Source organism: Hipposideros armiger, unplaced genomic scaffold, assembly GCF_001890085.2.
Source record: "Hipposideros armiger isolate ML-2016 unplaced genomic scaffold, ASM189008v1 scaffold_161, whole genome shotgun sequence".
Lineage (NCBI taxonomy): Eukaryota > Metazoa > Chordata > Mammalia > Chiroptera > Hipposideridae > Hipposideros > Hipposideros armiger.
In genome coordinates, this window is record NW_017731511.1 from 2,020,996 (window position 1) to 2,042,592 (window position 21,597).

Genomic DNA, 21,597 nt, shown 5'->3' on the forward strand with positions numbered 1-21,597 from the left:
ATGAGGGCCAGTGACACTGCCCTCCACAGCTAAGATGCTGAACAACAGCTCAACCTGGAGCTGGGCTGCCGTGAGTCGCCAGCGACAGCGTAAGCTGCAGCCCCTGCTGCAGTGGGTTGCCATGGGCTACCTTGTATAGCCAGCAGCCAGTGTGAGCGGCTAGCAGCCACAGTGAGCGGCCGTCCAGAAGCCGGTGACTGATCTGCCTCGCCAGGGAAGAGCGCAATGATGGTGCCAACTTGGGCCAGTGAAGCCACGTCCTCCACAACTAGACTGAAGAACAAAAAAGGACAGCAACTTGTCTGTTCCCCTTCCCTCAATTCCCCAGTGCTGTTCCCATCCCCCAATTCCCCAATTTAAAAAAAAAAAATCTTAAAAAAAAAAAAAAGAAACACATTATTTTTATAACCAATAAAAGGCAATAGATGTTTTAGAGGTGGATGCCCTCCCCCAATGCACAAACACATTCCATCTCCCCACGCCACCACCACCAAAACACACACCCCATCCTCTATTATCAACAGAAACTGAGAGTCTTGGCAAGTGGACAGGCTAAATTTAGCAGACAGATCTAAGTTACAGTTCCTCTCAAAACCAGTCCCTGAAATAGTTCTGGTCTTGTGAAACTAAACTTTCTAGGCCTGCCATTCTGGGCTTCATTTTATAAGCTTCTAGTTTTATCAAATGGCTACAGGAATTGCATACTATTAAAAATAGCACCCCAATAGGCTAAATGATGCAATATCTTGGCAAACAGCAACTTGTTTTCTGTGGAACACCTACCACGTGTAAATCTAAATAACAAAGGTCAAAGTCTTTAAAAGCAGATTATTAACTCCAGGACTCATTAACAACTGTGCAATACAGTCTTATAAAGAAGAAAGAGAAAACTTTATACAAGAAAAGTGAATGCTTCAATCTTTTATTTGAATGCACTTTTTTATAAGCTATGAAATTATCTAATTCTCTCAGCTAAAATTTGGGATAAGTTTACAGGTGAGGACATGGAGGCTTCAGAAAGTAAATGATTTCAAGTTAAGATTTTTGTACTATAATTCTAAGTATATTACACCAAAGAATTGTCCAGAATTTATCATTAAATTATTTAGGGATGAACAGAGCCAAATGGTCTACTTCCTGTTTTCTTTTAAAGTTTAAAAAGATTTCTAATGTAATTATATGTTATCAGGATCTTTAAAATGTATTGAATATATAGGATTTTCTTTTAAACTTGCATTCATTCTCCACTTGGGCCTAAAGTTTGAAAACAATCTACGTTTGAAAACTATTAGTCTTTTAATAAAATAAAAGATCGTTTTCTTCGTGTATCTTTTGAATTAAACAATACAAAGCTTCATTTGTATTAGATTGGTGCAAAAGTAACTGCAGTTTTTGCCATTAAAAATAATGGCATAGACTACAGTTACTTTTACACTAACCTAATATAACTTTGCCAACTATATTTGTAGAGGAGAGTTTAAAGAGCTGGGCAGCAAGAAGAGAAACACAGTAATTATAATTTGGGGATGCAGGATGCAGAAATTATTTGAAAAAAAATCACAACAGCTTTATAATAACTGGTTTTCATTTTCCTTGGTAAAATTACACGTAACTTTGATTTGGGCTGCTTCATATGCCAAATCTCTGGTATATGCCATGAAGGTCCTCTCTCACAAAATAAGTATCCTCTACTTGCTGAGATCTCTTGCAAAGCCTTTTAGGCTGTGACATAGGACGTCATTTTTTTTTCTTCTCCAGCTATCTCTGATGTTACACTTGGGTATAGATTAGCTAAGAGGGCAATTCTAGGATACCTAAGGTATGTTAGTTAAATATATTATGAAACAATCTCCCCTTTTAAAAAATATAAATCCAACCCTGAAAGAACCAAAAAAGTAAACTAAACTAACCCTGAGGGGGTGGGGATGGTGGTGGTGGGCAGAGGGGTCTGGATACATAGGCCAAAATTTTAAACACTTCTCCATCAGACCACGTGAAGAATTATAAAACTAATTATTATACCACAGCCTTTGTGGATTTAACCTCAGCTTTGGAAAGCCATTATTTATAAACATGAGAGTAATAAGATATAAGTAATAAGTACTGTAGTACAAATAGGCTGCATTACTTCATATAGATTATATGTTAGTTACAAAAGCACTGGCGTGATTATGTGGTAAAGTAATTAGAAAATAAATGTGACACAGCATCCACACCTCAGAGGCCAGGAAGTTGACAGCCACCTAAGTTTTCTCAATGCCAAGGTGGGAACCTGTACGCCACAGAGCTAAAACAAGATGTCATGTGACAACCTGCTAGACAGAGATGAGGCCAGGATGAGGACCACGGGTCCAGTAATCTCTAAATGACTTTGAAGAGCACTGAATTTTCAGAGAGCAGTTTCAGCAGAGAACCAAGCAGGCTCAAGAGTCTGACGTCTTCTCTCAGCACCCTTCAGCTCCACCTGAGAAGTGGGAAGTGGAAGTCTGTCACTTAATTGCTTCTCATCGTCCGGCTTCGCTGCCTAGCAAGGAGGAAGATGAGAACAGCTAACATTACTGAGTGTGAATCCCTATTCACAGGTGAGGACACAGTCCCCAGAAGTGAAGTCAGACACTCAAGGTCAGGAGCTGGAGTGGGGCTCAACAATTGGCTCAAAGTCTGCGAGCTCCACCAATGAGCAGGGCGCCTCCAAGTGGGGATGCCAGCACTTCCTTTGAAACCACGGGGTAAAGCTGGCAGAAGGTTCTGGAACATGTTTTCAGTTCCTTATAATGAGGTGCACTATTACCACAAGGACTGTTATCACTGACAAGTTCTTCTCCCTTCTTTCCCTGTGGTTTCAGGAGCATACTTATCCATCAGAACATTCCAGCACGACGGAGGCTCCTAAGCCCAGGCTGTCCTGCCTCCCACTGCCCTCCGCCCAGGCCAACATGTCCCCTGTCCTCACGCGGACTCCATATAGCTGCCAGATAAGAGCAGGCTTCCTGCAGAGCCTGAGCTGGGGACACAGCCTTCCTTCCAGGCTCCTGCCGCTTGTGCTCCAGGGCGTCAGACACATTCACCACACACACGTCTACCCCCCACACAACTCCTGAGCAGAGTGAGTCATATCGGCACAAACTGCCAGAGGAAGAAGTTCCACACATTTTCACTTTCTTCAACTACTTCGGCAACGTTGTAAAAACATTACCAGGGGATTCTTTCAGAGAGCTCCCATGATCAGACCCTTTCCCTGGTCAAAAACCCACCCCCACCCAGCCAGGCCCCAAGCCCTAAGCAGCGATTAGAAGGCCCCAATAACAGATTTCTCTGTGTGTGTGTGTGTGTGTGTGTATGAACTTATTTACCTTATACTATCTCTTCTTTCAAAAAGGGCTTTCCTCCTTTTTATAAAAACTATATTCTCCTCGTAAAAAGATTCAAGTGATATGGAAGTACATTTTTTCAAGTTAGATAGATGGTAGATAGGCAGGCGGGTGGGTGGAAGGGAGGGGACGGGAGGAGAGGAGGGCGGGCAAGCGAGCTTCCTCAACCCCATGCTTCAGAGATAACCAGTGCTAACAGTCTGATGTGCATCCTTCAGGACTTAAAAGAAAAAAAAAGCAAATCTGTTAATGAAAAAAGCGAGGGAGTACATTTACATGTATTCTATAAGACCATCTGTGCAAAAAAGAGGGAGGGAAGAAGATATACATATACTTACTAATATATACATAAAATATCACTTGAAGGCATCAAAAGAAATAGTCAATATTGACTGGCTCCAAGGAGTAGGCCTGGGTGGCAAGGGTGGGAAGTCTACTTGTCACTCTATATCCTTTCTTACCCTTTGAATGTGGAACCATGTGAAAATATTGTCTATTTAACTTAAATATTAAAACAGAGAACATGTACTTAAAAGTCCAAAACAATGCCTAACATAGAGCAGGCACTCAAGCAATACTGCAGAATGAAACAAAGGGGCGTATCCATTTTAACATAAAACAAATTACACAACTCACATGGTACACACTGTTTTAAGTAACCTACTACATATAACACCACCAAAACAAAACAAAAAAAAAACACTGGAGTACTGACATGGAAAGGCGTTCCTCATTGGCTCTTACAGAGGAATAATATAAAAGATTTTAGATAGCCAACAACTGGCAAAGAGAACTATCATCCTGAACATTTTCTCCCAAGACTCCTGTGAGCAGAGGGCACGCATAGCCACCCAAAGTCTGGATGCACGGGCCTAAGGGGCTCTACAATAAGAGGGGCAATTTTTTACGTTTATAGCTTACCCCAAACATCATATAAATTTTGTGTTTTGCTCTATAGTTAGTCATGGCTGTTTTCACACAATTCACACGAAACCACTGCCTTTGCCCAAATCTTCAAGAATATGTGCTGCATTTATCATATTACTTCACGGCTCCTGACCCACCATCCCACATCTGGAGAAACTGAAGCACCCCAGTTTGAAAATCACAATCTAGTTGAATCTTACACAAACTGGCAATCATCAAAGCAAACTGCTTTACCCAAGGTCACATGGCAAACACTGGAAAAGCCGAGATACGGCTGTGAGAGCAATTCTCAGCGGGAGCATAAGATTTGATCGTGTTTTTGTGGTCCCTTTTTCCTCACCTCCACCCCACATGCACACAGCCACGACCAGCTCCCCCAAATAAAAACCCTCTGATGTCTCATCAAGTCCCAGGCCCATCTCCAGAACCATTCTTTCCTAGCTCCTTCACCATAACTGGTGAACTCAGTCAAGCTATGCCCGCAAAACAGAAAATCTCTAACAAGCTCTGCGTCTCACTAGGCTTTGTATGAAGCCTTTTGTTTTAACAAACAAAACCGTTTCTAAGCACTTTAGTAATCATCTTCAGCGACACCGCTTGCATCCTGGCTAACGTACTAATTGCAGATCTGTTGTATTTATTTGTTAAAACCAGAACTTTGGTTTGACAACATTTGATTAACCACCCATTTTGACTAGTTTACATGTTTGAAAATAGGACTGTCTATTGTTTGATAGCCCATAATGTACATTCCCCCTGATTTTAACAGGCTTTCCCTCAATTTTCCCCGAGAAACTTCATATTAGAAATTATATTACCTTATTTTATATAAGGAATTCCTTGAATAATAAACAATAGTTGAAATATGTGCACTGAAATTCTGTTCAATTTTTACTCAAAATATTTGGTACTTTAAATATCTGCAATGTCCCCAAATCATATGCATAAATCATATTTTATGAAATATACCTGCGGCAGGCAAGACACTTCAGGAAACCAATGTTAACTAACATAAGAAAGCATTTTTGGGAGAAACAAAATACACAGATTTTTAGATTTTGTTACTATAATAATTTTTCGAATAAAGCATAAACCCTGAAGAATGACTCTATTCCCTCAGGGAATTTAAACTAATAGAATGTTCATATCTAGATATTTTAGGAACTGGGAAATGCGGTGCTTGCACCAAATTCCTACGGAAGTGTAATAATCTCGAAACAATTTCTCTACTGGATCAAATATCTCTAGTCTCCAGGGACAATTTCAGACATTTTAGACACAACTGAATTCCACTCTGTCACCAAAGTAACCGCTGCACCAAGGTAAAGGTGGCAATAGTCACAGTGTGGGTTTGGGACAGTGAGGAGAGGCAGAAACCAATGTCATGGAGGAGAGATGGTGTCATCAGGTATCAGGCGGATCCAGAAAGGGCTGTGCCTGCTGCCCTGGTCCTGCCACAGTACAGTGCAGTCTCCCCCAAGCATCTCCAGGGCTTTATGCAAGGTGGCGTGAATTTCCCAGACATTCAACACAACAATGTTCAGGTATAAAGAAAACAGGCACGTTCCAATTTCACAACACATTCCAAAGCAACTCAAAACCATTCAAAATGGGAAGACTTCTGGGCTAGGCGACATAAGACCTCAAGTTGGGTCACAGGCTAGCACCTCTCATCCTCAGCTTTTCTTCTGACGTAACTGGGCAGAATTCAATCCCTTTCCATACTCATAACTCTGTTGTGGGACTTGAATGTGACAAACTATACATAGAATCCTTTAAAAAGTGTGAAATGCACAAATAGTATAGTGCTCAAAGGACGGCAAATTTATAAACGGTTAAGTTGTAATGTCAACAGTTTTCTGTGTAGGTAATTAGAGAAACAAAACAGGATCTAGCCATATCCCTTTCAAGAGTCCTATTAGTCAAGGCTGTGGTTTCTGTATGAGTTTAACAAATAATACAAATCATGACTTAGATTTGGGTCTACTTCTTCTAAACATAGCGTAATACAATAAATGCCTAACTTTTCACCTAACTCTTACCAGCTAGGGAGGGCGTAGTCATACCTCTGGCTTCTATTATTGTACTAGTAACTGCACCGTGGACATCACACAGCAAACTTGTCCTCCTCCTCAGGATCCTTGAAAACCATCCCATCAAGCACATGTCAAGAACAATGTTTTACAGAAGAATCCACCTTTATAACACCATCAGGGCACAGTCCAAGAACTATTTCAGTAATAAGAGAAAGAACAGTCAACAGACAAAAAGTAAATAATTGAACAACAGCCATCAGAACAAAGTATTGGAGTAACACGGTATGATGGCCAAGCTCTCCTTTAAAGCACCGCCTCCTGCCTCCCTCCCCTGTACCCTGAACAAAATGGGGGGGGGGGGGGGAGGGCGAGAACAAGAATGACAGTAAGTTGATGGTTGTTAATGCTAGGTGATAAGGATAGACATTCAGGCAATACAGGTCAAGGTAATAAGGATATGGTTTTACTAGTCACTCTGCATTTTTAAAAATTTGGTTTTGCATATACGCAAATATTGAATCACTATGTTGTAGACCTGAAACTAACACAATGTTGTATGTCAAAAAAAAAAAAGAAAGAAAGAAAATGAAATGCACCAAAAATTTTTGGTGGTTGAGTGGTGGGATGAAACCAAAGAATAAGTCAGCTGGCTTCACACAACTACTAAGCACAAAGCCACTATGCACAGCAAACAGCTGTTTCCACCAAGCCTCAAGCTTTCGTCAACGTTTACTGGAGTCATAAAAGTTTACTCTCTTTTTGGTCTGCTTATTTTTTTTTAGGGTGTACAATGTGACGATTTAATATATGTATACATTGTGAAGCCACCCTCTCTTTAATAACCTACTCACACACATCCCTCCCTGAACAATGCGGGACAGACACTGAAAGCTCACCCAAATATTACCTCCTAACACTCTCCATGGTCAGTGGGGCTTTTACCTGCTAGCTCTTTCCTGAGAGAACAAAAACATATATCCAGCTTCTCTGCCTTACGAGACCAGGTCAAGTCAACAACAGAAGAGAAAAGAAAGGAACAAAGATCAAACTCTGATGTGTAAAGAATGCCTCACACTAGATGGATGATAAAATACAAAAGCAGCCCAAACCACTGCATGCCATTTACTGGGAAGATGCATACTGAAGCTTTACTGGGTTCCATATTTCCTTTCTAGCTTCAGAGGCAGAAAATAAAAAAAATATCTGAGAAACTCCACAATGGCAGGCGGGGAGGTAGGGTAAGCAACGAGACACCGTTCTAGAAATTTCATCTGATAAAAGCAATGAGTTCTGAGACCAATTACTAGGGACAGCTACATTGGCTGTCGGCCTTTTCTGATCTCTGTCCCTCTACAAGAAAAAAGATTCCCTTGGCAGATGTTTTTATATTAGTGCGGACAACCAAAACACGGCTGAAACAGCGTTGGCTGAGCAGGACAGCAGCTTAAAAAGATCCTGCAGGTGTGCTGACAGAAGTCCCACCCCCAAAGCACTGGGTTCTTTTCATCTTCCATGTCATAGGAGCACTGCTCAGTTCATCTTCCTAGAGCAAGGGAAGCACTACTCATTACCAAGTGTCCAGACTCCTGACCTTTGCTACATGAGTCATACATCCTATCTCTACATGGAGCACAAAAGCAGGGGAAAAAGTGGCACATAAGTCAACCTTTGGGCTGACAGGAATAAGAAGAATTCTCTTGTCTTTCTGCTCTGAGCTTTTAAGAGAAGTTTGCTTTTCTTAAAAACTGGTCAATTCCTATCTTACGGATAATGTGAATCATATGGTGTTTCCCATTTTCCTTTGGCTGCCAGGAATCCCTGAGCCAAATCTACAACTGAACTGAACCAAATGATTCTGTGCTCAGATCTAAAGAGTCTGAGTGTTTGTCTCATGAATCCCAAAACAAAACTCCATCACCAGCCACGACAATCCCTACTTCAAGAAAGAGCATCGGGGGTGGCAGTATGGGTGGTAGCATAATGCTGTTAACCCCTGGCACGTCAGATGCATTCTGAACCACATTTTATGACACATGACAGAGCAGAATTTGCCCAATTCTGGATGTATCTGCTAAGAATCTCCTTTCACCATTAAGTTAGCCATAATTCTCAATGCTGTGGTTTTCTCAGAGGGTGTGGCTTTTAAATAGGTCTATACAAATTCTGGTACCAGGCACCATGAAATGGAAACCAAAATAAATCTGAAGTTATGGGAAAAAAAAACCCACACAACTGCAAAAAGCCTAAGTTTTTTTATAGCTATCTATGCATTTTGTTTTAAGTCATACCTAACTTACATAATTTCAGAGGCAGGAAAGTAAGTCAAGTATGACCCCAAAGTTCAGGCCATTAGACCTACTCTAAATTGTTTTTTTCTAGGTCTTTGCTTTTCATTCAACCCCAAATTATTTAAGTAATAATTGATTTGAATTTTTTCTATCTGAAAAGAGTAAAAATACTGAATTTAATGACTGATTCTTAAAGTAAGTCAAGTTATGAACCAAATTAACAAATCACTAAACTGTATGAACTAATTATACTTTATGAATTATTACATATAGTATAACATGGTAATCTGCATGGACTCCTTTTAGCTTTCATGTCACAGGAAAACCTTGGCAGAAGCTATCTGGCAGCACCTGAGTGAGTCAGGAGTTTTGTCTCACATCTAATAAGCTTATCCCTTTACCAGAAATATCCAGAGATGTCAAGCCCTGAGGCGATGGCAAAAATCCATGCAACACAGCAACTTTTTTTAGTAGACCAACACCCCCCACCTCCCAAATAAAACCCCACTTTTTTGGGTTATTGTTATGATGAGTAATATTAAATGTTTACAATGCCAGATGCGATCGACATAAAAAGCAGGTTAAACAAGTTGGTGGAGTCCTAGGAAACCTGTAATAAATAGCGCTTTAAACCATTAAGGGGTTTATGACAATGCAGCACAGCTGAAGCTCTCTTAACCAATCTGGGACTGAGTTAATGACTCACAACATACTGATGCATGTGGATGGCTAAGCAGCCTCTCGCTGTCATTGGTGTCAGCTAATAGAAGCCTGACAACTGACTCCACCGCTCTGTGTGCAATGTTTACCAAGACTCAAGTTATATTTGCTTCCAAACATGTTTATGCAGGTTGGACTCGTTTGTGTTATTACATAAATTAATTCGATATTAAGCAATCAATGAAATTTGAGTCTGAAAAGACACTGAGCTGTTATTTCTATAAAACGAAATTGAATGCATTAGAAACACTTGACAAAGGTAAACGGCTAAAAAAGATTGCTGTAAACCAAGGTGTCTTTGAGACAATTTTCATATTGTGAGCGGGGAAAAGTGACTTAAAATCCAGATGAATTCTGCATGTGGCTGCTTTGAAAGCTTTGATATTCTTGAGCCACTTTCAAGACACAAAGGCTAGATGTTGTTGATGGTTCATCACGAATGTGGTTTGTGTGGGAAAGACAACACGGGACCCAAGTCAGAGGACCCACGCTCAGGAAAGAACTCCTGGCACTGCGTAAAACACTGGGCAATTCTGAGCAATGATATTTCTAAGTTAATAAAATGTTTATGGTGGACATATATCATTTTTTATTATTTCCACTGTTAACTGATTAATCATCTAACTACAGGTCCCAATTGTACTTGATAGGACTTTCTATAAGGAATAAAGTCAAGGTCTGGATCCTCCCATGTAGTTTTTTGTCTTTCCTTGATAGAGAACTTGAGCAAAAATGAAAGGAGAAAGTTTGTCCTGATGAAATCTCGCCCTTCACCCCTTCAGTGACCATCTCCTCTGGAGTCTGCACTTCCCCAAGCTCCAGATTGGGGTTCGGGGTTCCACCTCTCTGAGGGACAAGATTAAACACTGCTCTTCACTTCCCTTCACATTTACAACCACCATCGTCGCAAGTCCACGCATGCTCAGCTAGGAGTTGAGCAAAGCAAGGTAAAGGTCAATTCATACCATAAGGTGTGTTTCTCTTCTCTAGGCTGTTTGCATTTCAGAAGATCTATGCACAGAAGATGTTTACATTTGAGAAGATTTATCTATAAGCAGCATCAGAGTTCAAGAGTATATAGAGTGGTAGTAAAAAAAAAAATCAAATCAAGACTGTGGAAAGAGAGATATTTGTGAACCTGAGCTAGCAAGGAACAGATCAGTCTCAAGGCAAACAAGTACAAAGCGCTAGATTTAAACTCCATCTGTGACTTTGGGAACAAGCCAGTTTCCTTGTATATAAAAATAGGACACCACCAGCTACTTCACAGGATTAAATGAGATACAGAGTTATTAAGCAGCTAACATAGTCCAGGCACACAGTAGGTACTCAATAAATCATGGCTGCTTTTAGTAGTCTACCTTCTCACACCCAACGCCACCCTACCCCTCAAAATGGCATTATTTTTTCCATCTTCCCACCCTGGATTTAAGGACACAAAGGTTCTCTTAAAAGTACTTGGGTCCACTCCCCTCAAATACTCCCCAAAGCAGCAGCTCTGGGGCGCTTTTATGAAGAAAGCTACATGGGCCAAAGTAATGTGACTTGCAAGATATGTCCTCCACCCCTTTGGCACACGCTTGGAGCTCTGAAAGTATGGGGCACTCAAAATGTGATCATCAGTTGATTTATATTATTAAATTTATTCAAAAGTAATGTACAGTAAGATCAAAAGCCAAAAAAAAAAGCAGTCAGTTTATTCTTGTTACATCAATACTCCCATCCCATGTTCTTGCATTGAATCATTATCGAAAGATCTCTGATGTGGCTGCTAGATTTAGAGACCCAGCTGTACACTATGCAAAGAGCAGGTTACCGCCCTTAAAGGAGGAGGTTCACTGAACATCTAGATAAGAACTCACTCCAGGCGGAGCACTCACCCTGCATACACCAGACAGGGTCATGGTCAGTGTCTACTTACAGCATCATCCCCAATTCAAGAGAGGGATCTGGAATCTTAACTCATATACATACACAATATAGATGAAGACATTGAAAAGCGCAAGAAAGATTAAGTATAATTAATCTGGTCTAGTCCTTAAAGGAAAGGAGACAGCCATGACAAAAAACCAAAGGAAAATGGGGAGAAAAGGGACTACAGTTTGTTTTTAACAACATTCTGACTACACACACATCTGATCACAGCTCACTCCCCTTCACCAAAGAAAAACGTTTTTAAAAGTTCTAAGAACCATGTGTCTGGGTTTATTTACATGTCTATGTCTGTCTGCCTTTGTGCAAATGAGTTATCTTTCCTGGATAAGCATCAACTACTACAAGTTGCTTTGATTTTTCCCTTTAGAAGACAAACACAAGTTGAGAAAGCTGCCTTTCCCATTTGCCAAAGATGCTAAAATGCAACAGCTGTTATCTAAGCAACCATTCACATTTCAAAGGTATTCAAGATAAATCTGCTATTTCCTCAGAAGAAGAGCTTTTCTCCTCCTCAGGTGTTAATTACTGATTCATAATGAAGTCACTAAGAACAAATGAGTTACAAGGGCCTAGGAAGGGCTGATAGTGATAGAATCTCAAGATGGGGAGTGGCATCTGAGAATTGTGATGCGAAATCATTTCACTTCTCTTCAGTATAAGACTTGGGAATACCTTCTGCTTACTAGACACATTTCAAAAGGCTATACACCGAAATAATTCCATCCCTGGACTTAGCTCTGGTGTGCTAATAAATATTGCAGAATACAGGTAGTATCATAATGCATATTTTTTCTCATTAATAAAAGAGGTGTGATTGTTATTTTTCTACTCTCTGAACTTCTTAAAAAGTAGAGGTCTTTGGAAGATGGTAATTATACACTTGAAATGACAAGAAACATGTACGCACTTCAAATGGAAACCCCAAAGCAGACCATGTAAAAAACCAGATTCTTAACAGCTCTAAAAGGGAGGGAGCAGGCATCTAAGAAGTATCAGATATTGAAATACTAAATGCTGAAATGAAATTATCCTAAATTTTTACATTATCGGCTTTTAATTCAAAATGGTTTATAAAAGCAATAGAAGAGTAATTTTAACTTTTTAAAAATTTTAATTATTTGAACACGACACAGTTGTTCAATCCAAACGAGTTGCATAAGTTTTCTATGCAATTTGAAGCTAACATTTAATACCCAAAATATGTTTGGGGTATCATCACTGAGAACGTTTTGGTATCACCTCTCAAGGGCATGGTTCTGGTAAATTCCTGCTATGTTTTGGCAACACGTCTTCTGTAAAACCAGCACATACTCATTCCTCACCTGGACTAAGCCATGAATCCCAAATACTATCAAGCCACCACATGAGGAAATAAATACACTGAAAACCAAACAGTTTGCTTTTGATATGGGAAGTATTACTGAGGAAGCCTCACAACTGTAGAGATAGTGTGTCTCTGGGGAACAGAAGAAAATATAAATAAATAAATTATTATTATTCAAGACAGTCCTGAGCCCTAGTATATATAATGAACAATTCTAGCCAGGAGTTTTATAGAGACCAACTATTCAAAAGAATAAGAACAGAAACATTATTCATGAATATTAAATTCTTAACAGTGGCAGGTTATATGAAATGTTCAGAAAAAGTAAACCCATAGGGACATAAAGTAGATTAGCAGTTGCCTGGGGATGGGAATGGGATGAGCTACAAAGGCGCATGACAGACGGGTTTTCCTGGAGTGACAGAAACATTCTGAAAACGGTTTATGGTGCTGGTTGCATGACTTGGTAAATTTGCTAAAAATCTCTGAATTGTACACTTCAAAAAGGTGAATTTTATGGCATGGAAAGCATACCTCAATAAAGGTTTTTTTTCCATTTGTTTGTTTGTTTGTTTGTTAAGTAACAGGGTGATCATTGGGACTTTGCATTGATTGCAACTGGAAGGTAACTATGAGCTAAGTTAGGATTTGAGTAAGGATGAGCTCAAATCTTTAATGTTGAAAATTATCATCCTAGTACCTTCTAATCACTTGAATTTCAAAAGGGAGGATTCATTATACATAGTACTTTCATACAATAAAATATACTGGGTTTTCGGAAAAGTCATGACGTATTTTTTCTGTTTTTCATTGCAAAAATGCGTCATGACTTTTCCGACAACTCAATATGTACTTATTGTAAGTTATGTAGGAAAAAATGTGACAACAATCTAATTGTCCATCAATGAAAGTGGGACATTGCAAGAAATTATGGTACAGCCATCCTCTGAAAATGGAGTCGTCCATACTCGTCAATTAAAAAATGGTAGAGTCTGGGCCGGCCAAGTGGTGCATTGGTTAAGAGCTGGCTTGGGACGCCAGAGGGCCCCAGTTCGGATCCCACATATGAGGGCCAGTGACACTGCCCTCTACAGCTAAGATGCTGAACAACAGCTCAACCTGGAGCTGGGCTGCCGTGAGTTGCCGGCGACGGCGTAGGCTGCAGCCCCTGTGGCAGTGGGTTGCCATGGGCTACCGTGTGTAGCCAGCAGCCAGCGTGAGCGGCCAGCAGCCGCAGTGAGCGGCCGTCAGGAGCCGGCGACTGATCTGCCTCACCCGGGAAGAGCGCAATGATAATACCAACATGGGCCAGTGAAGCGATGTCCTCCACAACTAGACTGAAGAACAAAAGGACTGCAACTTGTCTGTTCCCCTTCCCTTGATTCCCCAGTACTGTTCCCCTCCCCCAATTCCCTAATTTTAAAAAAAAAAAAAGTTAGATTCTACACGACACATATAGAAATATGTCCGGGATAGACTGAATGAGAAAGTACTTAGCAGACCAATGCATAGAGTAGCACATATGAGAAATGTGTGTTGATTATCTATGTATGTACATGTATTTGCATGAGTATTTGGAAAGATAAATACCAAACTGTTTATAATGCTTAGCCCTTGGAAGTAGAAATGGGAGAGGAGGAGGATTTTCCACCAAAAATCGAGGAAGGGAATTGGAAATCTGTGCACCCAATGGCTGACGTATGGTTGTCACTAGATAGCTGGGATTTGTACTTTTTCTTTATGTTCTTTTAAACTGTTTGTACTTTCTTATTGGCGAGGAAGGTTAGCATGGTGGTCAAGAGATGGCCCAGATTTAAATCCTGGCTTTTCTGTTTACTTGCTATGAGATCTTGAGCAAATGGCTCAACCACTCTGCCTTCGCTTTGTGCCTCTGTAAATTGAGGTTAGTAACAGCACCTACTCCATAGCCCGTGAGGATTAACTAAGTGTATTATATACACAGGGCACTTGGAACAGAGTCCAGCACATAAGATGTATTCTTCATTAGTGCTCAGCAGCATATATGCCAATACCCTTATTAGTTGGAACATGAACAGGCACGGATGGACCTCAGACATGTTCAATGCCAATATGTGAGCAGAATGTATTAGACACAAATCAGAGTCTGGACGAGTTGTTATAAGCCTGTCTTATGACCAGCACTGATGTAACCAACCTCCCTGTGGGCCACACTGAGGCCAGAGAGTACATGGCAGGAAGCTCCCATGTTCCTTGGCTCAATGTGTTAGGACCAACTCATACTGCAAGAGGTAATTAGTGTGTGTGATCAAACCAATGGGCACAGGACAACTGAACACAAACGCTCCAATATAAACACAAATTCCTAATAATTGACCTCAGTGGGACTTGTTGCCTCATCTTGGGAAATACAATATAAACCAGGGTCAATTATCTGATACTTGAAACAACAATGGGAAAAATCATCACATTCTAATACCACAGGCACATCTCTGCTTTCCTGAAAAACAGCAAGTTCTAAAGTAGCCCCTTTCCTCAAAGTATGAGGAACTTTAAAGTTTAGTAGTCCTTAAGATCTTTTCCAATGGCCAACATCTCAATCTGCACAATACTAGAAACTTTTTCTTAAAGGAAGGACACTTATTTGTTGAGTGACTACTATGTACCAAATTCATCTACATCTCTCAAAACTCTTTGAGGTAGGTATTTTAATCTCCACTTTTACAAATTAAGAAAATTGGGGCTCAAAGAAAACATATTCCTTAGTCAGGTACCTCCATAATTGGCAGCACCAAGAATCCATTTCCAAAGTCTCTGCTTTCCCAAGTACTATAAATCTTGCTAGTTTCATTCTTAAGTGGTTCATACTTTTTATTTCCACTGAAAAGCATTTCCTTCAAAAGGCCTATACACCACCAAAAATTTAGACCACCTAACCAAAAATATCCCACAAAAGCTCCTGAAATTTTCTTGAAGTATATATTTTTTAGAATGGTCACAGTTGATATCAGCATTTTACTTTTCACTTTTTTGTTTCTCCAAGGCCAACTGGTTCTCAACAAGGCACCAAGGTCTCATCCATAGAACCAACTTTATTGAGTAGAACAAATCAAAGAAACTCCTGCTTTTGGGAACTCATTTTTCAAAGTATATTCCATTGCCTTCTTCATTTATCCTCCTGTATAAAACGTCAAAGACAAATTCACAAATGAATTTCTGTCAGCCCTATTTAGTCAACTTGATTTATAAGCTAAAGCTAAAGAAACAAGGTGGTCCAAAGTGGTACAAAGCTACTGTGCTAAAATCATTTGTGAGCTTTCTTTTGAGAGAGCTAGACATTTTTAAACATCTCAATTTATCTTTCATTTTGATATACTATTTAGAAAAGAACACTGTCATGACCAAACTATAATAAATTGGTCTGGTCAAAAGACAAATTAGTGACTTCAGTCATCAATTATTTCATCAGTCTGCATTGAAACAGATGCTTAATAAGCGCAGATCATTTGAAACAACAAAAGTTGGTTCTCTATTGTTCTGGTGCCCAATTATTTTTGCATTGAATGCCACTGAACAGTAACAGAAGTCAAAATTTAGCATTAGCTTTCTCAAAAATAAATCTAATTTTTCCTTTTGTAGGTTTTTATTTCAGTAAATTCAAATTAAATAAATCAATTGCCTTCATAAAACCATGAAGAGAATAAACAAAGCCATTAGACATCTCATCTGAGGTCAAATGACATCAAAAAGAGGCCATAATCCTACTTGAATTTAAGATTTATTGATATTTTCAGGGAGCAAAGTGTATGTCAAACTGTATTGCCCTTTATAGGATACCATTAAAAGGCTTTCCATATGTATGAATAAGATATGTATATAAATATAGATTATTTGAATTGTCAGGAAATCCTTAAAATCTTTCCTGGAGATATTAAATAAAGATCTAGCCAACTATTTTTCTTGAATTTAGGTTGAGTAATAGTTTATACAGTATGTAACAAGCTGTTTTTATATACTCAATTTTTGTTAACCAAAATCACTTTAAATGTTCAAAGAAGAAGTTTAGTTCTTGAAGAAATTTGGAAAGAAATCCATTCTTGATCTACTCATTATTTTATAATAAATTTTACATAGTTTTAGTAACATTCCACTCACAAGAAAAACACATGTTATCTCTCACTGGCCAGTTTAGAGAGGTAATTAATTATGCGAACACAAAGAAAGAAGAGGTTCAACCACTTGGCACCATTACACTGTTTCCACATTTAACATTCTATAAAATTTATCATGAGGTATACACTATTATCTTAACACTCACCCCATTATCTAGAAGCCAGCTGAATAGGGGTTATGAAGAGCGGAAATGGAAGCGATCTGAACTCTAGGGGTGTATTTGTCAGGCGCACGTATGTCTAGTGGACTAAAGTATTCCAAAGTGAACCTTCCTTTTCGTTCAAGTCTCTGCTCCTGCTCATTCAACCTCCAGCACTTCCTGCTCTTCCTTGTCTCCATCCATTCATCCAACACACTGTATTTCATTTCAGATACAGAGCTAGGCGCTGGGGATACAGAAGTGAGCATATTCTCCTTGGCTCTGGCACCTGGGATGATCTCACCAGTGGCTAAATTCTGATGTTTATTAACATGGCTGTTCAGAAACTCACCTGCTCCTAAGAGGCCTGATACATTGCTGAGGGCCTAGGAAATACAGGGAGGAGGCAGTGGCGGGGGGGGGCATCAAGGTCTGTTATTCCTTCAGAGTGGTCTTGGCGTAAATAGATGGTGGGAGGTCTCCAGAGCTGTGAGACACTCCCGGATCAGTGAGAATAACCTTTTATGCCAAACTACAACTACTCGACCTTAAAAACAACAGAAAGTATGGCCAACTTTTCTCAATCCGCACCTTTCTTTCATTTATTTTTTAAAGAACATGTTTTAAACACCTTACACCAAAATAAAAACGTTTTTAATGAACATAAAAAGACTGGCTATAACAGGGAAAAAATATTTGCAATACATATGAAATAGGACTTATTTCCCCAATTTAAAATGAGCTCATATAAGTCAATATGATAAAGACAAGAACCCCTGAGGAAGACAAGGAAGAAAAAGAACGACAGGAAGAAGAAGCAAAGCGAGTACAAAGCAAAGCACAGAGCAGGCAATTTACTGAAAGAAATTCAAATGGCCAAGGAACCTACCAGGTCCTAAACCTGTAATTAAAGATAAGAAAGTGAAAACAGAGATCACATTTTTAATTTATCAGATTAGGGAAAATGTTGCAGGTTGGAGATTTACAGTCCTGGTGGGGGTGTGGGAAAGATATAATCCTAGTGTAAAAGAAATCAATTTGCATAACCTTTGTAGGGTACAAACTGGATAATGTTTATCAAAGTTTAACATGCTTTTATCCTCTAACCTAGCAATCTCCTGATTAGGAATTTAACCTACAAATATATCAGGGAGATGTTTATACAAAAGTATTTACAGAAAGGCAGACTGTAACAACTCCAACAGCTCAACACAATTCCTCCTCCCAAATATCTGACAATTATTAAAACATGCAGAAATAAGGCAAAGGTGAAGTTACTGTGCACTACATAATGAAATCTTATGCACATTAAAATGACTAAGAAGATTTGTGTGTGTTGATGGGAAAGATTTCTAAAAATATAATAGACACAAAAAATAACACCAAAAAAAATGGCTACAGAAAATTTAATCCCTTTATTAAACAACATAAAAAGGAAAAAAACAGACAGATGGAGATATGTGCCAAAAACATTTTTTTCTGGAAGAAATAAAAAATGTAATAACAGTTACATTTGAGGGAAGGCTTTCACTTCTCTTTCTGTACCTTTGAGACCCTTTGTATGTTAACCATGTACATGCGCTGTTTTTATTTATTTTCAATGTCATCATGGGTAACCTAAATGTAAGATTATGGGCAATTATCTTCTCTCTCTTTACACTGTTTTTCAACAAAGTCTAATTTAAGTATATTTAATGAGTTAAAAAACTTTTTTTAGGAGAGTTCTGAGAGAGAAAAACACAACAAAATAAGAAATGAAGTAGAGAAAAAGAAGGCAACACAGATAGATCAAGTTATTAACTTGAGTTCAAGGCCAAGGCCAAGTATTTCTCCTTTTTTAATGTTTTAAACAAAAGGATAAATTATGCACTGCGTGGTGGTAGGGAGCAAGACGCCATAAAGAAATCTCAGCAGTTCAAAGCAGTGGATTGTAGAAAACAACCTGGAGCGAAAATGTTTAAAAAGCAATTCTGGAAGAACTATTCTTCCAAATTTATAAGGAAGTAGTAAAGAAATGCACTAGCAAACAAAATAAAAAGCCCACCAAAAACAAATAAAACCATAACTCTACAATGTATTATGAAATTCTCTGGCAAATATTTATAAAGCTTAATAGAGAAAATCCCAACTGAATTACAGATTGTAACAAATATCTTCACAGGCATTAAACAAAAAATCTGGAATGTCATCTAGCTGGATGTCATTTCATAAATGTGGCTCCAATTCCCGATTATCCATATTTATCCAAAGTTTAAGAGGCAAACAATAAAAAGAGAAAATTTAAGAAACTTAATCCTCAATAGTCCCTTAGGAATGAGTCACTCTATGGCTAACAGGTAATCAAACCATACAGCGTTAAAAGTCTGAGGGACATGATGACGTACCATCCAGGGAAAAAAATCAAAATCACCTAAATACCGGGGGGGTGGCGTACTAAAATAAAAAATGTATACACATGACTTGTATTCATCTTTTGTTATCGGTATATATTGAGTATTACAAATTTTAATACAGCTTTTCCTTTCTTGAAACGTAAATACATTTTTTTGACACCCCCTGTATTTATACATCATGTGCAATTGACTGGTTGATGAAAGACAAATAATGGATCTGTGAGGAAGGGTGGGATTTTTTCCCTCCCCCTCCCAGTTATCAATTTACTGCCTCTCAGCTACAAATTCATCCTTTACTGCCTGACCTGCAAAAATGGATCTGAGCCCCTTACATTTTTTTTTCCACTTGCTATCTAGCATGATGTTAAATTTTGTCAGCAGAAGATGCTGGAAACACTGGAAGTAGTTATGGTTCCTGGTTCTGCTGTGCTCCCCCAGGAGGCTCCTGCAGGGGGTGCAACTTCCCCAGCATCTGCCTTGTAACAATTTCAAAGTGCAGTGCCTCCTGTTAGACATCTCCCCTTCATCAGCTTTTCCTGGCGCCATGAAAGATGGGTTTCCAGCAAATCCTGAAAGACGGATTTTTAGCACATTCCATGGACCTGACACCACAACCATTTCTCTTCCATACAGTAGGCCACAGGAGAGAAGCATATTTAATGCAAAATGCTAACTGATGTATGAAGAAGTGCTTGATTCTGCATGCCTAAAGAGGGGGCAGCATCAGGAGACCACCTTGTACATAAGGGGTGTTCAGCTGCACAGATACAGGCTGTGTTGTTAGTCCTGAGCCTGTTGGCCCTTAAGATTGCGTTATCACAGGGAATCAACCTGCTGGGAGGCACTGGGAGAAGCCTGGAGGGCAGGATGGAGCAACCTCCAGGAGCATTTCTCACCTTCCTCTCCAAGCTGTCAATCTCTGGACCTCCTATCTGCTTCCATCTCCAATAACAGCCTCCTCCATTTGTAGCTCCAGGTGGAGGCCCATAATGACTTCCTGTTGTGGCTAATCTCTCCAGGTTTATCAATGTGCCTTGTTGGGCTCCCTGCCATACTGGCCCCTGTGGAAGTAACTGCACTAAATTCCCTCTTTTTTACTTCTTAGGCCCTGACTATTCAGTTAGAATATAATGGCCACTGATGATTCACTTCAGCTGCTCTCCCAATCGCCATGTTCTGCTCGAATCCAAACTTTAAACTTCAGGAGACCCAGAATTTTCAATAATATACCTTCATTTGGCCTAAAAGAGCCAACATTAAACCCTAGAAATGTTTTGGTTTATATAGGGATTCCTGGAAAATGGATTCAGTGTCAACACATTTTTTTTTTAAGACTGACTCATTTTCCCCAAATGAGATGACAGAAATGTTCCATATCTGTTCTATCCAGCACGGTAGCCACCAGGTACATGCGGCTACTGAACACCTGAATGTGGTTAGTGAGACTAAGAAATGGAAACTTTAATTTTATTAAATTTTAATCTAACTTAGTTCTTATTTAATTTAAATATCTGCATGTGGCTAGTGGCTATGGTATGGGACAGCAAAAAGTCTAGCATATGTCATCTGTCTTTGTGGGGAAGGGTTCTGCTACTGGTGGTGTTTTCTTCTGCTTTGGCAGGAAACGGGTGGGTGTAGAGAGAGGCATGGAAGTATTAGCCCTTTTAGACATGCTCTCCACAGTTTAACACGGTAACAACCCCTAGCCTACCTGACCCCTGTCCACACACACTCAATTTACTCAGATAACCTGAATAACACATTTTCAGAGAATAAAAGTCCTTTAAACACAGTAGCTTGAGAATGAAGAGATGGGGAGGACATGTTACTGATTGGGGAGAGGAATAGACCCAGGAAGGGGAGGCGCTTTCTGTGGAAAGAGATAACATTAAAAGTTGTGCTTTGTTTTCCCAATTCTTCAGCCCAGTGGCAGTCATCTCCTGCTTACATCCTAAGGCACTGCCCCATGCTCCTTCCAGGGGGGTTTCCCCAGACTCTGCCTGGGACCGTGTGGTTCGCAGAGGATACTTTTATCTATCCTGGTGCTGCTAAAACGATGAAAGACATTCCTTTGATCTAAATTCTGGGTTAGAAACATTTACTTTCACATCTTTGACCTTTACATGGAGGTAATCAAAGTAAATGACATCAGGTACCTGATTCTCCTGAGAATTTTGCTCCTGAAAGTAAATGCTAAAAATTTAAGAAGGTGACTCTCCCAGGTCACTAGACTGATATTTATCAAACTGCTCAGCAGTACAAAACTCACTATCCATAGTAGATAAAGCAGGACACCATTTCGGTATATCAGT

The 21,597-nt window shown here is 39.5% G+C and overlaps 1 protein-coding gene across 10 annotated transcripts in view; it reads right to left on the reverse strand.

The window, feature by feature from the left end:
* SGMS1 (sphingomyelin synthase 1) overlaps nt 1-21,597 on the reverse strand; it is a 268,383-nt gene that overhangs the window by 71,942 nt on the left and 174,844 nt on the right. The window contains exon 1 of one of the 10 annotated variants that reach the window (XM_019651503.1): nt 6,365-6,464. The exons of 8 other annotated variants lie outside the window; for them this stretch is intronic. The gene's annotated coding sequence lies outside the window, so the exon portion shown is untranslated. Of the gene's footprint in view, nt 1-6,340; nt 6,465-21,597 lie in introns of those variants that run through there. One more of the 10 variants, XM_019651502.1, reaches the window with a different exon arrangement.